This window comes from Malaclemys terrapin, chromosome 3 (assembly GCF_027887155.1).
Source record: "Malaclemys terrapin pileata isolate rMalTer1 chromosome 3, rMalTer1.hap1, whole genome shotgun sequence".
Taxonomy (NCBI): Eukaryota; Metazoa; Chordata; order Testudines; family Emydidae; genus Malaclemys; species Malaclemys terrapin.
The window spans coordinates 201393449-201410168 of record NC_071507.1 but is presented as its reverse complement, the minus strand read 5'-3'; the positions used below and the strand labels follow the sequence as shown (position 1 = coordinate 201410168).

Genomic DNA, 16720 nt, shown 5'->3' with positions numbered 1-16720 from the left:
TTGTCAAGTAACTCCTGATTGTGATCTAGAAATCTGCCCGGAGGACTCTGCAACGACCTTTTCAATTTGAAAAAGAAAACATGGCTCTTAAGGTTCCAGATTTGCAATCACGCTGTAGTCTTATGCAGATGGAAATCTGCCATGTCTTGTGTTTTGCCAAGAGAAAGAGGGGCTAGGTTTACCTTGCGTTTCCTTGGGAGAGTTCTTTCTTTGTAGCAGGAAGGCCAAGCGCTCTATTGAACTTGGGAGCTATTTATCTGCGCACGAGAGAGAAATGAAGTGGGGGGAGCCTGTATAAGCAGTTGTCAGTCTTGTCACCAGGGTCCAACATCAGCCACCAGACCAAAGAGCGAAGCTCCTGCTTTGCTTTTCTCCGGTCAGAGTACGGGGCAGGGCTGGGACCGTGTGAAAGGCTGTGAGTATGGAACGTATTAGTGAAAGTAGCCCCTCGAGAGTGCCTCTTCGATGGGTATGGGGTGAGGGAGATGAAGATGCTCTAGCTCTGATTTATGTGCTGCAGTACGGTATTTGGCATATCAGAAGTGTCAAAAGCCTGTGTGTAGGAGGGTGAAGGCAGGATGTGGATGGCCCCGATGCGCAGCATTGTTACCGTTTTTTAGCAAAAGGAAATGCCGTACAAAGCAAAAGTATCAGCTGCTACACAGCAATCCAACCCGCACTGGAGCAGGGTTATTAAAGGGCATTTGTCTCAAATCTCTCTCTGCTTACCTGCTACGAACCGGGGAGATTGTTTGCATCCGCAGCGTGTGTAAGATGGAGTCATGAATTGAGTTTGGGGAAAACTGATACAAAGAGGTATTGTAAGTTGTTGGGCTCAATGCAACAATTGGAGGGGAAATTCTCTGGCATGTGCTATGCAGGAGGTCAGACTAGCTGGTCCCTCGTGGCCTTGAAATCTATGAAAGAAGTACTCAGATTATTTTGTGACAGGAAATAACCAAAGAAACCGGATTTCTCAGCTATCAGTTACCACTTAATGGGTGTATTGTTCTGTAAAGGGAGTTGACAAGCTAGAGGAGTTCACTTTTGAACTAGATGATTGAGCATGGAGCTGGGAATATGGAGCCCTGGGTTCTATTCCTGACTAACTATCTAAGGATTTATAACCTCCCATCTCCATGGAATCTGGATAAGACACAGATGTAAATGCCATACACCTCTACTCCGATATAACGCTGTCCTCAGGAGTCAAAAAATCTCACTGCGTTGTAGGTGAAACCGTGTTATATCGAACTTGCTTTGATCCACTGGAGTGCACAGCCTCCTCCTCCCCCCGCCCCGGAGCTCTGCTTTACCGTGTTATATCTGAATTCATGTTATATTGGGTCCTGATATATCGAGGTAGAGGTGTATTTGTGCGCAGTGTAATGATTGCTTACTGCTTCTAACGCTTATCAGTTCTTCCCCTGTGGCTCTCAAAGTGCATTACAAAGTGGGTGAGTTTCCTTACCCCTCATTTCATAGACGGGGGGTGGGGGGAATACGGTTTGGTGAAGTGACCTACCCAGGGTTACACAGCAAGTCAGTTGCAGAACTGGGGACTAAGCCAACTCTCCCGACTCCTAGTTCTGTGCCTTTTGCTGGACCATGCTGTCTCTGTAACTGGGCACACTGCTCTTTCATAAGGCTTGTGATCCTCTGACTAAAAATGTTCATTAGTTTTTTTTACTGGTCTAGCTATGGCAGTGAGAGGGATTGGGCTGGGCATCAAAACCTGCCACATGGCCAGTTGGCATCCAGCATGCGAACTGTCTTTTCCTGCTGGGCTGGGTTGGTATTTAGTACTAAAGCTCTACATTCCCCTTGAATACTTGGGTTTGTTAAGAAATAAACAGGACCGTGTGCTCTGTCCCAGAACTCTCTGCATCATGTCACCCACTGAATTACAATTCACTCTGGGCCTGATCCTGCGAGCTGCACAGTGTTCTCCGCTGCCATTTCAAGTCATTGGGAATTGAGTGCACTCAGCACTGCAGGATGGTGTCAGGAGAATTCCAGGCTGTCCTTTTGCCTTTGCTAGTCCCTTCTTACCCAGGGGTTTTGCCTTCTAGCACGTGGGAGTGTTCGGGCTTGGAAGCGACTGTCTCATTTGATGGATCTCTTTGCTGTTTGGAGACTTGGGAGCCATGCTTTCCTGCCAACGTGCCAATAGCTTCCCTTGCACAATGCCTCCAAGCATTGGGTAATACGTTTCTAAGTACATGTGGTTTTGTTTGTGTTTCTGTTTTAAAGGAGAGGAACCCTCGAGAGCAGCGCTCAAAACAAAAAGAAAATGAGCGCGGGAGCTGGTGTATTCATCGCATAGCTCTGCACAAAGGAGCAGAACCTAAGGAGGTAACTTATGAATGAGCACTGCAGAGTTGATTTAATCAGGGTCTCCGCTTATATTTTCCCTTTTTTCTATAATAAACACGGAGTTTTTATATTACATACAAAGAAAAACTATGTTAAAAGAACATGAAGGTTGCCAGCTCAGCTACTGAATTCAAATTGCCTGTGCACCCTTAATTCAGCCCCCTTGTGCATATGCATTATGAGACAGACCTTAATTACATGATCGCATACAATTAATATACTAGTCAGAAACTGCTGAAACTCCAAAAACAACTCAGCTGGAATGGAAAATTTTAGCTTAAATGTTTAAAGTTTGGCAGAGTTGTAAACAACTGAAAACTAGGCCTTAGTAAGGTTGCCTAGCACTTCCCACTGTAATAGAGCCAGCGCCACCTGTTTTAGGATAAACTTTTCCAAAGTGCTTAAGTGACTTAGGAGGAGTGTAATTCCCAGTGGAAGTAAACTGGATTTAAGCTACTTAAGTCACTCAGGCACTCTGGAAAAATGTACCCATAATGCCTTTCATCTAGAAGGATCTCACCCCGCAGCCTACTACTGACGTAGATAAACTGTAAGGCTCATTCCATTGGCCGCTGAAAGGCAGCCATCACTGTAGTAGAATGTGGTGAAAATTTTGCTCCATCTGTGTTACTCTCCACTTCCCCTTCTAAAAACAGGTGGGTAAATTCCCTTCCCCTTCCCCCCACCAGTGAAAGTTGCAAATGGAATTTTTGTCAGATACAATGTAACTACTCAAGCTGGAATTTGGACAGTACGCTGGGGTTCACGCCCCTGCTTTTGTGAAAATTTGGGTGAGATTAATGGTCTGTGATAGACAGGAAGTCAGACTAGGTGATCTAATGCTCCCTTGTGGCCTTAAACTCTATGTGATTCTATGCACATCGCTATGATATCTTTAATGACAAGCAATCAGGTCAGGGCCTTGTTTTTACTTATCCCAAAAATGGCATCTCCAGGAGTATTGTGCATCTGCATGCCATCCATGGGCCATCTGTTTGATACATTCTCAGGGAGTGGAATGTCTTCTACTGACTCATCAACAGGGCTGGCAATTTTCTTGAGCAAATCCGTCCTGAACAAACCAGGCCTGATTGTGAGTGGCTTACGGGATCGTGGTAATATAGCCATAATGGCTTCCTTTCAAGTAACATTTCCTTGAACCTAATAGTTCACTTCTACGCCCACCGCCATCTTTGCCTCTTCTTGTTTTCCCCCTTACTCAAGGGAAAGAGTAAATGCTTTTTGTTTTATTCCAGGGTAGCCCTGGCGTTCCGCTCTTGTGAGAGCCATGCTGACTTTGAATTCAAAGATGTGACTTCTTTGAGGCCAGATTGTGGTCTTCCATCTCTCCTCAGAGTTAAAAATGAATAAGAAAATACTTCCTCACAAAAGAGGGAAAGAGCATGCTGTGTAAAGTGAAAGGGAATAAATCTTGTCTCTGGCTAAGGAGAGACCCACCTCACAGAACTTCAAGTGGAAATCTTGCTTGTTTGGCAAAGGTTTAATTTTTAAGCACCTTGTATTTTGTTCTAGTAGACAGAAAACACTTCTTTAAACTGACACTGGCTGAGATCCAACCCCCGATGTACCCCAAAGTGCTCACAATACAATTCTGCCGTGGATAGAGTACAGAACTGGGAATTGGAAGTTGTGGGTTCTGATCCTGGTTCTGGCACAGATAACTGATGGAGAGTCTGTGCGCTAAAGGTCATCCGCTCTAAGGGTCTGATCCTGCAAACGCTATTGAGTGCAGTAATTACTCCCATGAGGAGTTCCACTGACGGAGATAGTCCTGCTCATGGTGATAATCACTCTGCTGGGTAGGAAGTGTTTTCAGGTTCAGGCCTTAAGAACTACAACAAACAGGGAGTGAGGAGGCCAACATGAAAGCTTCTCAACTGGGCACATAGGGCACGTGTCTAGCAAGTTTGTCTAAATTCTTACGTTTATTCTTAATATTTTATATATTCAAATATAATTTTGGAACAAATATTTGTCTATAAAAGTCCCTGCCCTGAAGAGCGTATGATACCAGATTATGAGTAACATGTGAAGGGTGGAGGGAGAGCTCTAGAATCAAATACTTATTGTGTTTATGTACCTGGATTAATACCTTTGCAAAGTAAAAAGTTATAGGTGGAAAAATAAAGTGTCAGCTATTCCCCATTTGTCTTCTCAATGTAGCCATCATGAACTAGCCTGATTTCTGATAGTTGTTGCAAGATGCATGAGTGCTGAGGACTGACGGACAGGAGAGAGAGAGGATTTTTCAAAATGTAGCTGTTCCCTCCCTTTAAATCTGGTTATCCCCAGCAAAGTAACTTTGCTCCAGACATGTGAAATCCAGAGCTGGGTGACACTGTGGCGGCTAAGTCAGTAGTGGAGGATATGACCAAACTTGGGTTCATCAAGAATTTTAACCAGGGACTGTTGCAATGTATTCGTGTGTGTCTGTAAATCTCTCCCCATCTGATGCACATTTCTCAGTAATGTATTTATTGTATATCTTTTTAAAAGCTCCTATTTTGACGTGACCCAACAGACAAAGAATGGTTTTCCTGACTGCCCAACATGCAGTTATTAGCTAGCTTAGGTTGCTTCTTCCAGGTGACATCATCTGTGCCTACAGCCAGTGTCATTGGTGTGAGTGAGCGAGTGCCAGCCCAGGTAGCTCTTGCAGCAGTGGGAAGCCTCATACGGTGTTTGCAAAATACAGAAGAGCAAATCTGATATGGAAGGAAATACTTTATTTTCAGGTATTAAAAATCCAGTGAATGGGAGGGTGGGTGGATGGATGGATGTGGGGAGAGGTGTGTGAAGACATACGTGCTGTCTTTCCTCCAAAAAAGTTTGATTACATCTTAAAAAACAGCTAAAATTGCAGTAATTTTCTGACAAGTCAAAGTACAGTAAATCCAGGGACTTCAGATTACAATACAATAACGTGTAATGGATCACGTACACTTGTGCACTCCTGCACCACTTTACAGGCTGGCTGTTCATCAGACAAAAGCCACGTGTCTTTCTTTTCCATCAGAAAACCGAACAAACACTAAACACCCAGCAAACCTACACTTTAAATCAGTACTGAAGTGGGGAAATGTTTTTTTCCAAATCTAATTAGTAATCTGATGATTGGACCATTCTTAAGCAGCTTCCATCTTAACAATAAAGAAACTTCAGACTGTACTTGGCAGAAGCTCTTATACATAATTTAGATCATAATTAGGTGCATTAGCACACTTTATATGGCTCTCGGGGGACCAGAAAGTCTAGGTGCACTGGTTAATTTCTTTCTTTCCTGATTGTTTACTGCTCTTGGGAGATTTCACTTGGAGTCCAGATGCCACTGGCTGAATCCTCAACCTTTGTGTGACTGCATTTAGAGTTGAGTTGCAAGTCTTTGGATAAGCAGGTAGTATCTGGAGAGCAATTAACCTGGTGGGAGGGTTTATCCCCAGGGAGAATGTGCCAGAGGGAGTACGGAATACTTGGAAAGAAGGAGAGATGAGATAATGGAACAAAAATAAGGGCCTGATCTGGCATGTTGCTGAGTTTCCTCCACAAGTAGTGACTTAATTGGGAGGTGAGGATGCTTAGAATGCCTAGTGAGCGGTGTACATTTTATCTAAAATCATAAGCTCTTATCAGAAAGAGCTGTATTTAGGAGTATGAAGTATCGCTCCAGGTAATTTTGCTTAAGCAGTTAAACATAAGCAATCCTGATTTTTTAAAAAGCTGCCGGAAAGCTTTCCAGCACTCCATCAGAATGGTCTATCATATATCCATCAGTTTGCTTCGATGTTTGGTCATGAATCGGCTCCCGCTTTGTCGTGTAATGTCTCCCTTGAAAGAAGAGCCTGTTACTGCTTTTGTAAACAATTGTTCTTCTCTTTGTGGATACAGGCTAACACGGCTGCTACTCTGAAACCTGTTTTTACTCAGTTCAGAATATCACCTCTTAAAAGTTTGGAAGTAACATTTCTAGCCTTTTCAATCACTCCTTTGGCGACATGCATAACCCCCCTTCCATGTTCATTGTATATTTTTATATTAAATATGCAAAAGTGTAAGTTAATTTAACATCATAATTAGTAGTAGTATAGTAAGGTCTAGAAGCCTTGCTGAGATCAGGGCCCCATTGTGCCAGGTGCTGTACATACAGACAGACACAGATTGTCCCTGACTCAGAGTTTATAATCTAAAAAGACAAGCCAAACAAAGGGCTGGAGGAAGGAAGTATTATCTCTATTTTATAGCTGGGAAAAAATCTAATGACTTGCACAAGTCACACATGGGGAGACTGTGATTGAGCCAAGTATTGAACCCAGATCTCCTGAGTCCCAGCCCAGTGCCTTAAACACTGAATCAGCTGTTCTTACATTAGGGTTACAAATTTAAATGCACAAAAGTTAGGAAACAAGTTAAATTCGTGGTAACATAAACATGCCCACACTGCAAATCCTGTATACTTAGGGTCCAGCAAAACAAACCGATCTCTGGCATATAACACAACATAATTAACTTTGCCCAAGGTTGCAAAATCTACTTTTGATTTGACTTCAGTGGCAAAACTTTCATGACTGTGTCTCAGCATTGTGAAAAGCCTTAGAAGACTGATGCCGTATTGTTGTGATAATGGCCTGCAGCCTTCCCTTGTGCTGTGATCCTGTCAATTCTCCCAAGCTGGGTAGGCCTGCTCTATACTGGGATGTGAGACTGTAAAATAAAACCAGTGTGTAGTAGTTCTGGTGTTTGTATAGACCCAGATTCTGCCACCCTTGCTCATACTTGAGTAGTACCTTGCTGTACAAGTAGTCCCATTGCTTTCCATAGGGTTATTGGCAGAGTAACCTACTACTTTGCAGGAGTAGGAGTGATGGAATGTTTCCTGCACCATGCTATTCTTTCTGAATTTGTGTGGCATTATAGGTGCTGGGCTGCTTCTCGCATGGAATATGAAAAAGACTTTGATACTTGAAGTTGGTGAAAAATCCCTTGGCAATTATGATAGCACAGAGGTAGTGGTGTTTTGGGATGGAGTGTATTAACTGCAGTGTCTGAGCCAAATTCTACTTCCAGTAGTTACATGCGCTCTGTCTACATTCCTCCTTCAGCTCCAACTGGACGTGGTAGCTGCTGGCTCCTGTTAAACAGCAGCTATCTTTCAGGTCAGAGGTGGCTGCACTTCAGGGATGGAAGAAGCTAACTCTGCTTTGGGAGCTTTCAGGAGGAAGGACACTTCCTCCCCCCGGGACAGGTTAGGTTTAACATGCATTGTATGGATCTTTCAAAACATGCAGGGGCACCAAACCCAGGCATGAAGTAGGTAGGTGGTGATGGGGAGCTATGGGAGTCTCGCCCCAGCTAGGCAGCTGGGCAGTTTGAGTTGCAGAAGTGAACCTTGTGGTCTTCAAAAGTTTGTTTGTCTCCTTCAAACACTCACCCCTCAAAAAAAAAAAAAAAATAAAAAAAGGGGGGGGGGGGGCAATGGATTGGGACTCTAGGTTTAGATCTGCAGGCGGTTATAATCTCAATGCCTGGCTTTAGTTTTAAGATCAATTTGGAGGGAGGGGGGGAGAGAAAAGCTTTCATTATGGAGTTGCTAATCTTTTCTTTATGCTCCTGAATAGACCCTCCTCCCTCTCTCTAGAACAGGGATAGGCAACCTATGGCGGCACGCGAGCTGATTTTCAGTGGCACTCACGCTGCCCGGGTCCTGGCCACCGGTCCGGGGGCTCTGCATTTTAATTTAATTTTAAATGAAGCTTCTTAAACATTTTTAAAACCTTCTTTACTTTACATACAACAATAGTTTAGTTATATATTATAAACTTATAGAAAGAGACCTTCTAAAAACATTAAAATGTATTACTGGCACGCGAAACCTTAAATTAGAGTGAATAAATGAAGACTCGGCACACCACTTCTGAAAGGTTGCCGACCCCGCTCTAGAAGCAAACTAGTTTCCCTGGGCTTGATCTGGCTAGCAGACTGTATCTATCAAGCACCGTGCTGCCCACTTTCCCTCCTGTCAATGGTAAGGGGGAGTGTGCATGTGCAATGCCCTAGAGCTGTGTTACTGAACAAGCGGTCTGTGGCCTGGCGCCAGTCCCTGAGATCTCCCTGACACAGTTTAGGAAGGCTGCAAGCCGGTGCCTGGTATCAAAAAGGTTGAGAAACGCTGCCCTAGAGCTTCACTGAGTCACCACTTCCCCATAAATGCAAAATCGCAGTTTTCCCCCCTGTAGTTTGAATCTTTCTTTCTATTCTGCTCGTGTTGCCAGTACATGTGGGTTTCTCTTCATATCTCTCCACTACGATGTCTGTCCTTTTCTTATGGCCAGGGAGCCAATTCCTCTGGAGCCATTCACCTCTGTTCCTGGACTAGATGGGGAGTGCTGACTTGAGCCACATACAGGGCTTTCTTATCACTTGCCACCAAGCATGATGCCCCCAGTGTGTCCCGATGCCAGCAACACTCAGAACCTGGACTCAAGGGGGCACTAGACCACCAGGCAGGTGTCCAGATACGGCTACTCTTGCAGTACTTTCTATATTGCTTCTCCTCGATTTAATTGTAGCCAGAGATGGGATAGGATGTGGTAGCCCTTTAACAATGCACAGGGCCTGCTGGGCTCATCTATGAGCACATGGAAGGGGCAAGATTAGGGTTGCCAACCCCCCAGGATTGCCCTGGAGTCTCCAGGAATCAAAGAGGAATCTTTAATGAAAGAGTATGTAATGTGATGAAATCTCCAGGAATTCAACCAACCAAAGTTGGCAACCGTAAGCAAGATACCGCCCAGCTCTTGCTATTTGTAGCCAGTTCACAGGCCGTTTCCTCACTACCTGTGCAAAGCTCTGGTGTATGTCGCAAGCAGCCATTTCTCCTCGTTCCAGTTTCTCTGCCGGTTGCACCATCCTTTACCTCTTTGCTAGGAGCCCTGCTGCTTTATAGGGTTTGATCTGAACATACTTGGCCATTTAATTTGCTCACCCGTATTGGGTGTCTGTCTCTTTAACAACCCGCAGAGCTGCATGTGTGAAAATCCTGTCTCGACAACTGCGTTTGGGTTATCGCGTCAGTCAGAAAAGTTGGTGATACATCCTGCGGCACGGCTCTGACCTCATTGTGATTTGCTCAAGGGACAGAGACAGTAGCAGACCCGCTCCATAGCTGCTCTGGCGGTGCAGAGGATTCTGGGAGCTACGACAAGATGATATAGGAAGAAGTCTTTGATTTTGATTCCCTGACAATCCACCTTTACTAGACTTCATAATTGAGCTATTGATTAGCAGCCCATGTTTGTACCGAAACACTGTGATTGTTCCAACGGCTGCTCAGTTGGAACTATCGGATTGCCTATGCAAAAGCATTATTTGATTTGTACAGTTGTCCTGTCAAGCTTGGAAAGTTAACAGTTGTGTTCGTTTTCAGTCTCTGGATTGTGGTGTGGTAGCTCGTATATGTGCATCAATGCTCTCTCTATGGGATGAAATCAATATTGCTTAACTGCGTGGCGTAGGCTAACAGCTAATAGAGATTCTCCTTTAGCTCAAGTGGGAGGAGTTGTGCTTTTGGAACATGGGCTTTTCTTGGTGTTCTGGATTTGCTTCAGTGCAGTCATGAGTGCTACATCGATCTGTATTGCAGAAGTTGAGAAATACAATACTGAGCAATTTAATTGTTTTAATGTAGCATCTTCCATATAATGTGCATATTCCTTAGCTGTATGATCTGTTCACATGCCTGAGAACTGCCCAGTGCTGTTGTGTCCCCGTTAAATTACATGTGATGCTTCTCTGGGAAAATGCACAATATGGCTATCTATCTGCTTATGGCCTTGATATTCAAATGCAGCTCCTTATGACACAAGCATCTCTGGATAAGCAACTAGTGAGACTGTTCAGGAGATCTTATCAGCTAATCAATCTTCTTCTGAAACATACAATTGACAGTATCACTTTACAGATGCGTTAAACGGGGAAAAGAGGTGTGAATCCCTTCACTGAAATGGTGAGGAGGGCATGAAAAACACGAGTTGAGCAGAAAGAACAGGACTGTTCAGGCTTTCTGCGTGCCTAACTCCACGTCTCCACACACTCAGCTTCTGCGTTTTTTCAGGGGCCGGTGCTCCGATACCATGGTGATGGGCATGGTATAAGAACCTAAACAGAATGGAATTGGCAAGGCATACAGGCAGCGCGGTCTGTTCTCCTGGGAATGGAGATAGAGCTAGTTCCCTTTCTGAATAGGGCAGTAGGATACTGGTAAAATAATGTGCGTTATTGCCCTCTACTGGATGAAGTAGAGTTGCCTGACTATGGGTTTGTGTACATGGGGATAACAAATTTGTAGCTGACCCTGGTCAGCTGACTCAGGCTCCAGGGCTGAAAAATTGCTGTGTAGATATTCGGCCTCAGGCTGGAGCCTGAGCTCTGCGTCCCCCTGTGTAGGTTCTGGCTCCAGTCTGAACCCAAATGTCTACACAGCCATTTTTAGTGCCGCGAGTCCAAGTCGGCTGAGCTGGGCCAGCCGTGGCCGTGCCTGGGGGCTTTTATCCCCATGGAGACCTACCTAAAGTGGCTTAGGCTCTATGCTGCTAAGCTAGAACAATCTGATTCTTACAGCTTTGCAATAAATTGACTAGGAAGGAGGAGACAGGAAGGGACCAGCTCAGATGTGGGGAGGGGGAGTTCTGAAACTGAGCCAGAGTGGGGGAGATAACACAGTCTGTGCTAGTGGCGACCAGGTCACAGTCGGAGAAGAGGATATTTTTTTCGAGCTCAGCTTTGAAATGATTAATGAGCTGATGAGGGAGTGGAGCTGCTGCCAGGGTCAGCATCTGCACAGAAGAAAGCTCTTGCACCAGGAGTGGCAAGGGTGCGTGGAGGGACAGAGGAGTCTAGTGCTGCACTGGTGGAGGGCAATGGCAGGGGAAGAGGAGAGATCAATGAGGTGGAATGGGCTGAGTTCCTGGGAAGGTTTTAAAAGCAAGGAGAGTAGTGTGGAACTGCAACCTGAAATGAACAGGCAGCCCAGTGGAGTTTTCTGAGGGATGGGGAAAGGGTAGGAGGGAGAGAGGCAGCATTTTGCAGTGACTAGTGTCTAGCTAGCAGGGCCTTTTGAGGTTCTCTGTGACCCCTCCAACAGGTGCTGCTGCAGGAGACAGCCTGTGAATTAACAAGGCCCTGTGACCTGTAGGGCACATTAGAGCTAAGTTATGCAGCAAGCCTTCATCATCCCGTCTGTTCAGCAGAGCTGTACAGTAACTCCTCGCTTAACGTTGTAGTTATGTTCCTGAAAAATGCTACTTTAAGCGAAACATGTTAAGCAAATTCAATATCCCCATAAGAATTAATGTAAATGGGGGGTGGGTCAGGTTCTAGGGAAATTTTTTATCAAAGGACCACACACACACACACACACACACACACACACACACTATACACAGCAATGATCATTGTGAAGCTTGGTTGAGGTGGTGGAGTCAGAGGGTGGAAGAGGGTGGGATATTTCCCAGGGAATGCCTTACTGCTAAATGATGAACTAGCACTCGGCTGAGCCCTCAAGGGTTAAAACATTGTTGTTAATGTAGCCTCACACTCTACAAGGCAGCACAAATGGAGTGAGGGGAGACAGCATGGCAGAGAGATGCACTCTGTGTGTGTGTGTGTGTGTGTGTGTGTGTGTGTGTGTGTGTGTGAGAGAGAGAGAGAGAGAGAGAGACAAAGGCCTCGTCTACACTGTGGGGAGGAGGATTGATCTAAGTTACGCAACTTCAGCTACGTGAATAACGTAGCTGAGGTCAACGTACTTAGATCTACCACGGTGAGTCAACTGCTGCCGCTCCCCCATCGACTCTGCCTGCATATCTCGCCAAGCTGGAGTACAGGAGTCGACGGAAAAGCACTTGGAGATTGATTTATCGTGACTAGACGCGATAAATCGATCCCCACTGGATCAATTGCTGCCCACCGATCCGGACGGTAGTGAAGACATACCCAGAGAGAGAGACGCACATTGCCTATTTAAGTATGCTGACCGCACTCTAAGTACACTGCCTTTTTAAGTAGATCAGCAAGTTGAGACAGCAGCTGCTGCCAGAAAGCTCCCTCTGTCCTGAGCCCTGTCGTGTGTCCCCCGCTCTGTGGAGATGGGGTACAGCATCAGGGGTGGGGGACACCCTGATATTAGCATCCCTCTTCCCCCTCCACCCTCCTGCAAAGCAAGCAGGAGGCTCCCGGGAGCAGCTCCAAGGCAGTGGTGGGGAGAGAGAGCTGAACTGCCCCGCAATTGATAGGCTGCTGGGCGGCTGCAGCACAGGGAACTTAGGGGAGCTGATAGGGGCGCTGCCAGTCCACCCTGGTTCCAAGCACCCACCACTTGCTCCAGTGGGCTGCTCTTCCTGCAAGCGGTGGACAAAGCAGGCCGTTGCCAAACAATGTTATAAGGGAGCATTGTGCAATTTTAAATGAGCATGTTCTCCAATTAATCAGCAACGTAACAACAAAACAACGTTAACCGGGATGACCTTAAGTGAGGAGTTACTGTACCTAATTATGCATTAGAACAGGTATTATATAGCAGTGTTAATTACTAAACTATTTGATAACCTTTGGTTTTGTGGAGCTAATCCAAAAACGCACCACAAAGTAGAGCCATTAGTGTTTGCATTGCGGCAGCGGGACATCACTCCTACGAGACTACTGGAGGCATGCACAGAGGGAGGAGCCCTCTTATTCTGCAGGGCCTGCTGGGGAAGCAAGCAGCATGCAAAAGGGACTGAGATGCTCTTGCATGGGGCTAGATGCAGGCTCCCAAATTGTGGGGGGGTTGTGCTGCACTAGTGGGCCTAGGAGCGCCATGTTGTACCTGGCTGTCCAGTTCCAGGGCCATGCAGGAATGGAGCTCCAGGTGGCAGCCCGTTCCAACCTACAAGCTTTAATTTGCTCCCTTCTGAACTATGTCTTCTTCTGCCCTGCTTTTCCCTGAGAAAGGCCTGGTTTGGCAGGCTCCTGTCACCCCTACTGCTCCAAATTTGCCAAGCACCTCCTTGTCCCCCTTCCAGCCAGGCAGGAACAGGCACAAGAAACATGCTCAGCTCCCTTGTGTGGAGGAGTAAGGCAACTAGCTGAGAAGCTGGGAGAGGCCAGCAAAATGGACCAAAACACCTAAGTATGTGGCTTAGACTTGCAATGGATAAAATGACACAAGTATCTATGTATGAGGAGCTAAATTTAGTATCGAGGACACTCAGTCATGGATCTATCTGCCTGGAGCTGAGACCACTAACTGTATAAAATTAGTGGTGTATATGATTTGATTTAGTTGGGGTTGGTCCTGCTTTGAGCAGGGGGTTGGACTAGATGACCTCCTGAGGTCTCTTCCAACCCTAATCTACTATGATTCTATGGCTGGTGAAAGGAGCAAAGCCACCAAACACATTGTCTTCTGCACCCTCCTGTAAATCAGGGTGAGACTCAAGTGATCTTGAAAGCCCTTTTGAGTGCCTTGGATGGGAGGCTCTATATAAATCCAGTTCTTGCTGGTTAAGGCTGACCATCTGAATGAGATAGGGAAGTATTAGTCCCGTTTTTCAGCTCCATGCCCCTATGCATCTCTTCCCCATCTCAGAGCTTCAATCTCCAGCTTTTCCAGGTTAAAATCCCATTTAAAGAATCATCTTCCACAAGGGCCACAAATACTAGCCCACTTTAGTCTAAGGACCTCTCAACTCTTATTTGTGCATGTCTTTTAGATTGTGAGCCCCTTGCAAAAACAGGAAGAGAGAGAGACTGTCTTGCCAATTACAAGACTAGACCAAGTAAGAAAACCTCACCCTCTGCTTTGAACTCTTCTCCAGTGTGTGTATTAGGAGCTATAGATTTTTGTCTCGTATTGATTTTGGGAAGACAAAAGTTACAGTAAATTTACAAGAAAATGAAGCTGAGAGAAGCTTTTGAATTTGTATAAGCTCAATACTTCCATTGTTACTGGAACGCATAATAGCTGAATTCCCTGGTTGTCTTGTGACCTAATAACTGAGTGGGGGAGGTGTTCGGGGGGTAGGGTTAGCAAGTTAAAGAAGTACAAATTCTACAATATATTCATCCATTGAAAGAGAGCATCTAACCCTTTCTTGAACCATAGTAAAGGAAGATGGTTCACAGACAGCTGTACCATGTGAGGGGCTGTAGTCCAGTGGTTAGAGCAGGGGAATGGGAATGAGAACTCATGTTTTATTTTCCGGTTTCTCCACTGCTTCACCTGGGGCGTAACCTGGTAATAGAACTCTTTAATAACACTTATGTATGTATCTCAGCAGTGTAATAAGGTAAACTTACTACCTGTAAATCTCTTTGCAGTCCTCCATGAAAAATTATAGGTAAGTGCAGATTATTAGTATTACTTTATCCTACTATAGAATCCTTGAAGTAAGAGATGGAAAAGAGAGTCAGTATTGGTCTAGTCCATCCCTTCTCCAGGTGGCTATGTGTATAATTGTTAACTAATGTATTATCTCTAATGCTTTTCCTAGTCTAGTTTCCAATAATCTTAGAGGCAGATCTTCCATCTCTTCCTTTGGGATTCTACAGTCCAAGGATCTTGCTGTCAGCATAAATAATATCCAAGTTGTTGGGTCAGGCATGTTCAGTCTTTCAAATTGCCTTGGCAGCCTCCTTCCTTTATTTTTACCTAAAAGGTAAAAATATTCTCAAGAGTGAAGAGGTTGTCATTGGTAATCCCAGAGATGTGCTGCTGATAACCTTGTCTTCATCTTGAGTTCTTGGCTGTCTGTAGGCTATTGGCTTTCGTGCCTTTGCTAAGAGTGCCAGTACAATTACTCAGAGGCACCTGCGGCTGTTAAAAGTTTAAATGAAGATATTAGTGCCAGGTATCTCATTGCTAAACACATACATTTGAATTTTGAAAAGCTGCATTTTCCTATTAGGTCTGAATAGTCTCTCACATTTGCCAATTTTGCATCTTCTGGGTGGATCATAGCTCTTTATTAGTAGCCATTACGCTCTTCCATATCAAACTTATTGCCTTGCAAGTGTGAAAAAATTGTTTTAGTTGGTTCTATGAATAGTAAATAGGTAGGTCTAGTGGAATGAACACAGGACTGCGTGCCAAGAATGCCAGAGTTCTAATCCAAGAGCTGTCGCTGACTTCTTCAGTGTCCTTGGGTAAGTCACTTTACCCCGTGCCTCAGTTTCCCCCTCTGTAAAATTGAGTTAGTGCTTACCTCCATTCCTTTTAGTGAGGACTGATTAGTTACACTTATAAAGCACTTTGAAGGTGGGATCCGATATAAATGCTAAGTTTTATTTTATTTTTCGTATTCGTTAAAACTTTTCTGCTTTATATTTTGAATCACACACGGTGGAAATAAACTTGATCATAACTGGTGCAGATTTGTTAGGTCCCATCCACCCTGCTGTGCTGGGTCCAAGGCAGGATTGTTGCCCATGTTACATTTTTAAAGTGTTTTATCTAATTTAGTCTTCAAAGTGTCGAGTGATGTTTTATTTTTCACTTTTCTCAGCTCTCTTCATTGCTTCAAGCGGGAAGGGTTATTTTTAGGCCTTCAGAAGTAATTGGACATTGAGCACCATATAGAGCAGTGGTTCTCAGCCCCTGGGTGTATGCAGAGGTCTTCCAGTGGGTACATCAACTCATCTAAATATTTGCCTAATTTTACAACAGACTACATAAAAAGCACTAGCAAAGTCAGTACAAACGATATTCCTGGGGGAATTCTGCAACAAAAAATTAAAAATCCTGCACACAATATTTTAAAATTCTGCATATTTTATTTGTCAAAATAACATAATATAATCACACCAGTTTCAATTATTTTTGATCATTTATATCAAAATACCTGTCAGCAAGTATGTCTGTAACAATACAGATGACAAAAAAGATTCAGGAAATGTTTTTTGACAAATAGATTCCTTACTAGGCATATTAATACAGAATGCTGAGTAATAATTCATTTAAACTAAAGTACAGAACTGCATTTCCCGCACCCCTCAGAAGCAGTGCAAAGGCTCGGGGGAGTCAGGGGTAGAGGGAAGTAAATTGCTGGGAAGGAGCCTGGATGTGAACTTGGAGGGTTGTTGAGTATGGCTGGGAAAAGTATGGAACAGGTGTGGGTTTTTTTGGGGTGGGGGGAGCGGGGAGGGATTGTTAGTGAGCTTCCCCCATGCAGACTCTGGCTGACCCCTAGCCTCTCCCATTCAGTCAGGCACGTCTGCCCCTGTCCCCATGTGTTCCTGCACCCCCATGTGTCCTTGCACCCCCTGTCCATGTGTCCCTTCCCCCCCCACTCAG

At 44.8% G+C, this 16720-nt stretch overlaps 1 protein-coding gene across 5 annotated transcripts in view; it reads left to right on the top strand.

The window, feature by feature from the left end:
• The window catches only part of EXTL3 (exostosin like glycosyltransferase 3), a 230400-nt gene that overhangs the window by 122903 nt on the left and 90777 nt on the right, over positions 1–16720 (top strand). For 4 of the 5 annotated variants that reach the window (XM_054022194.1, XM_054022195.1, XM_054022196.1 and 1 more), the window contains one exon: positions 2254–2355. The exons of the other annotated variant lie outside the window; for it this stretch is intronic. The gene's annotated coding sequence lies outside the window, so the exon portion shown is untranslated. The remainder of the gene's footprint in view (positions 1–2253; positions 2356–16720) is intronic. 5 annotated transcript variants of the gene reach the window in all.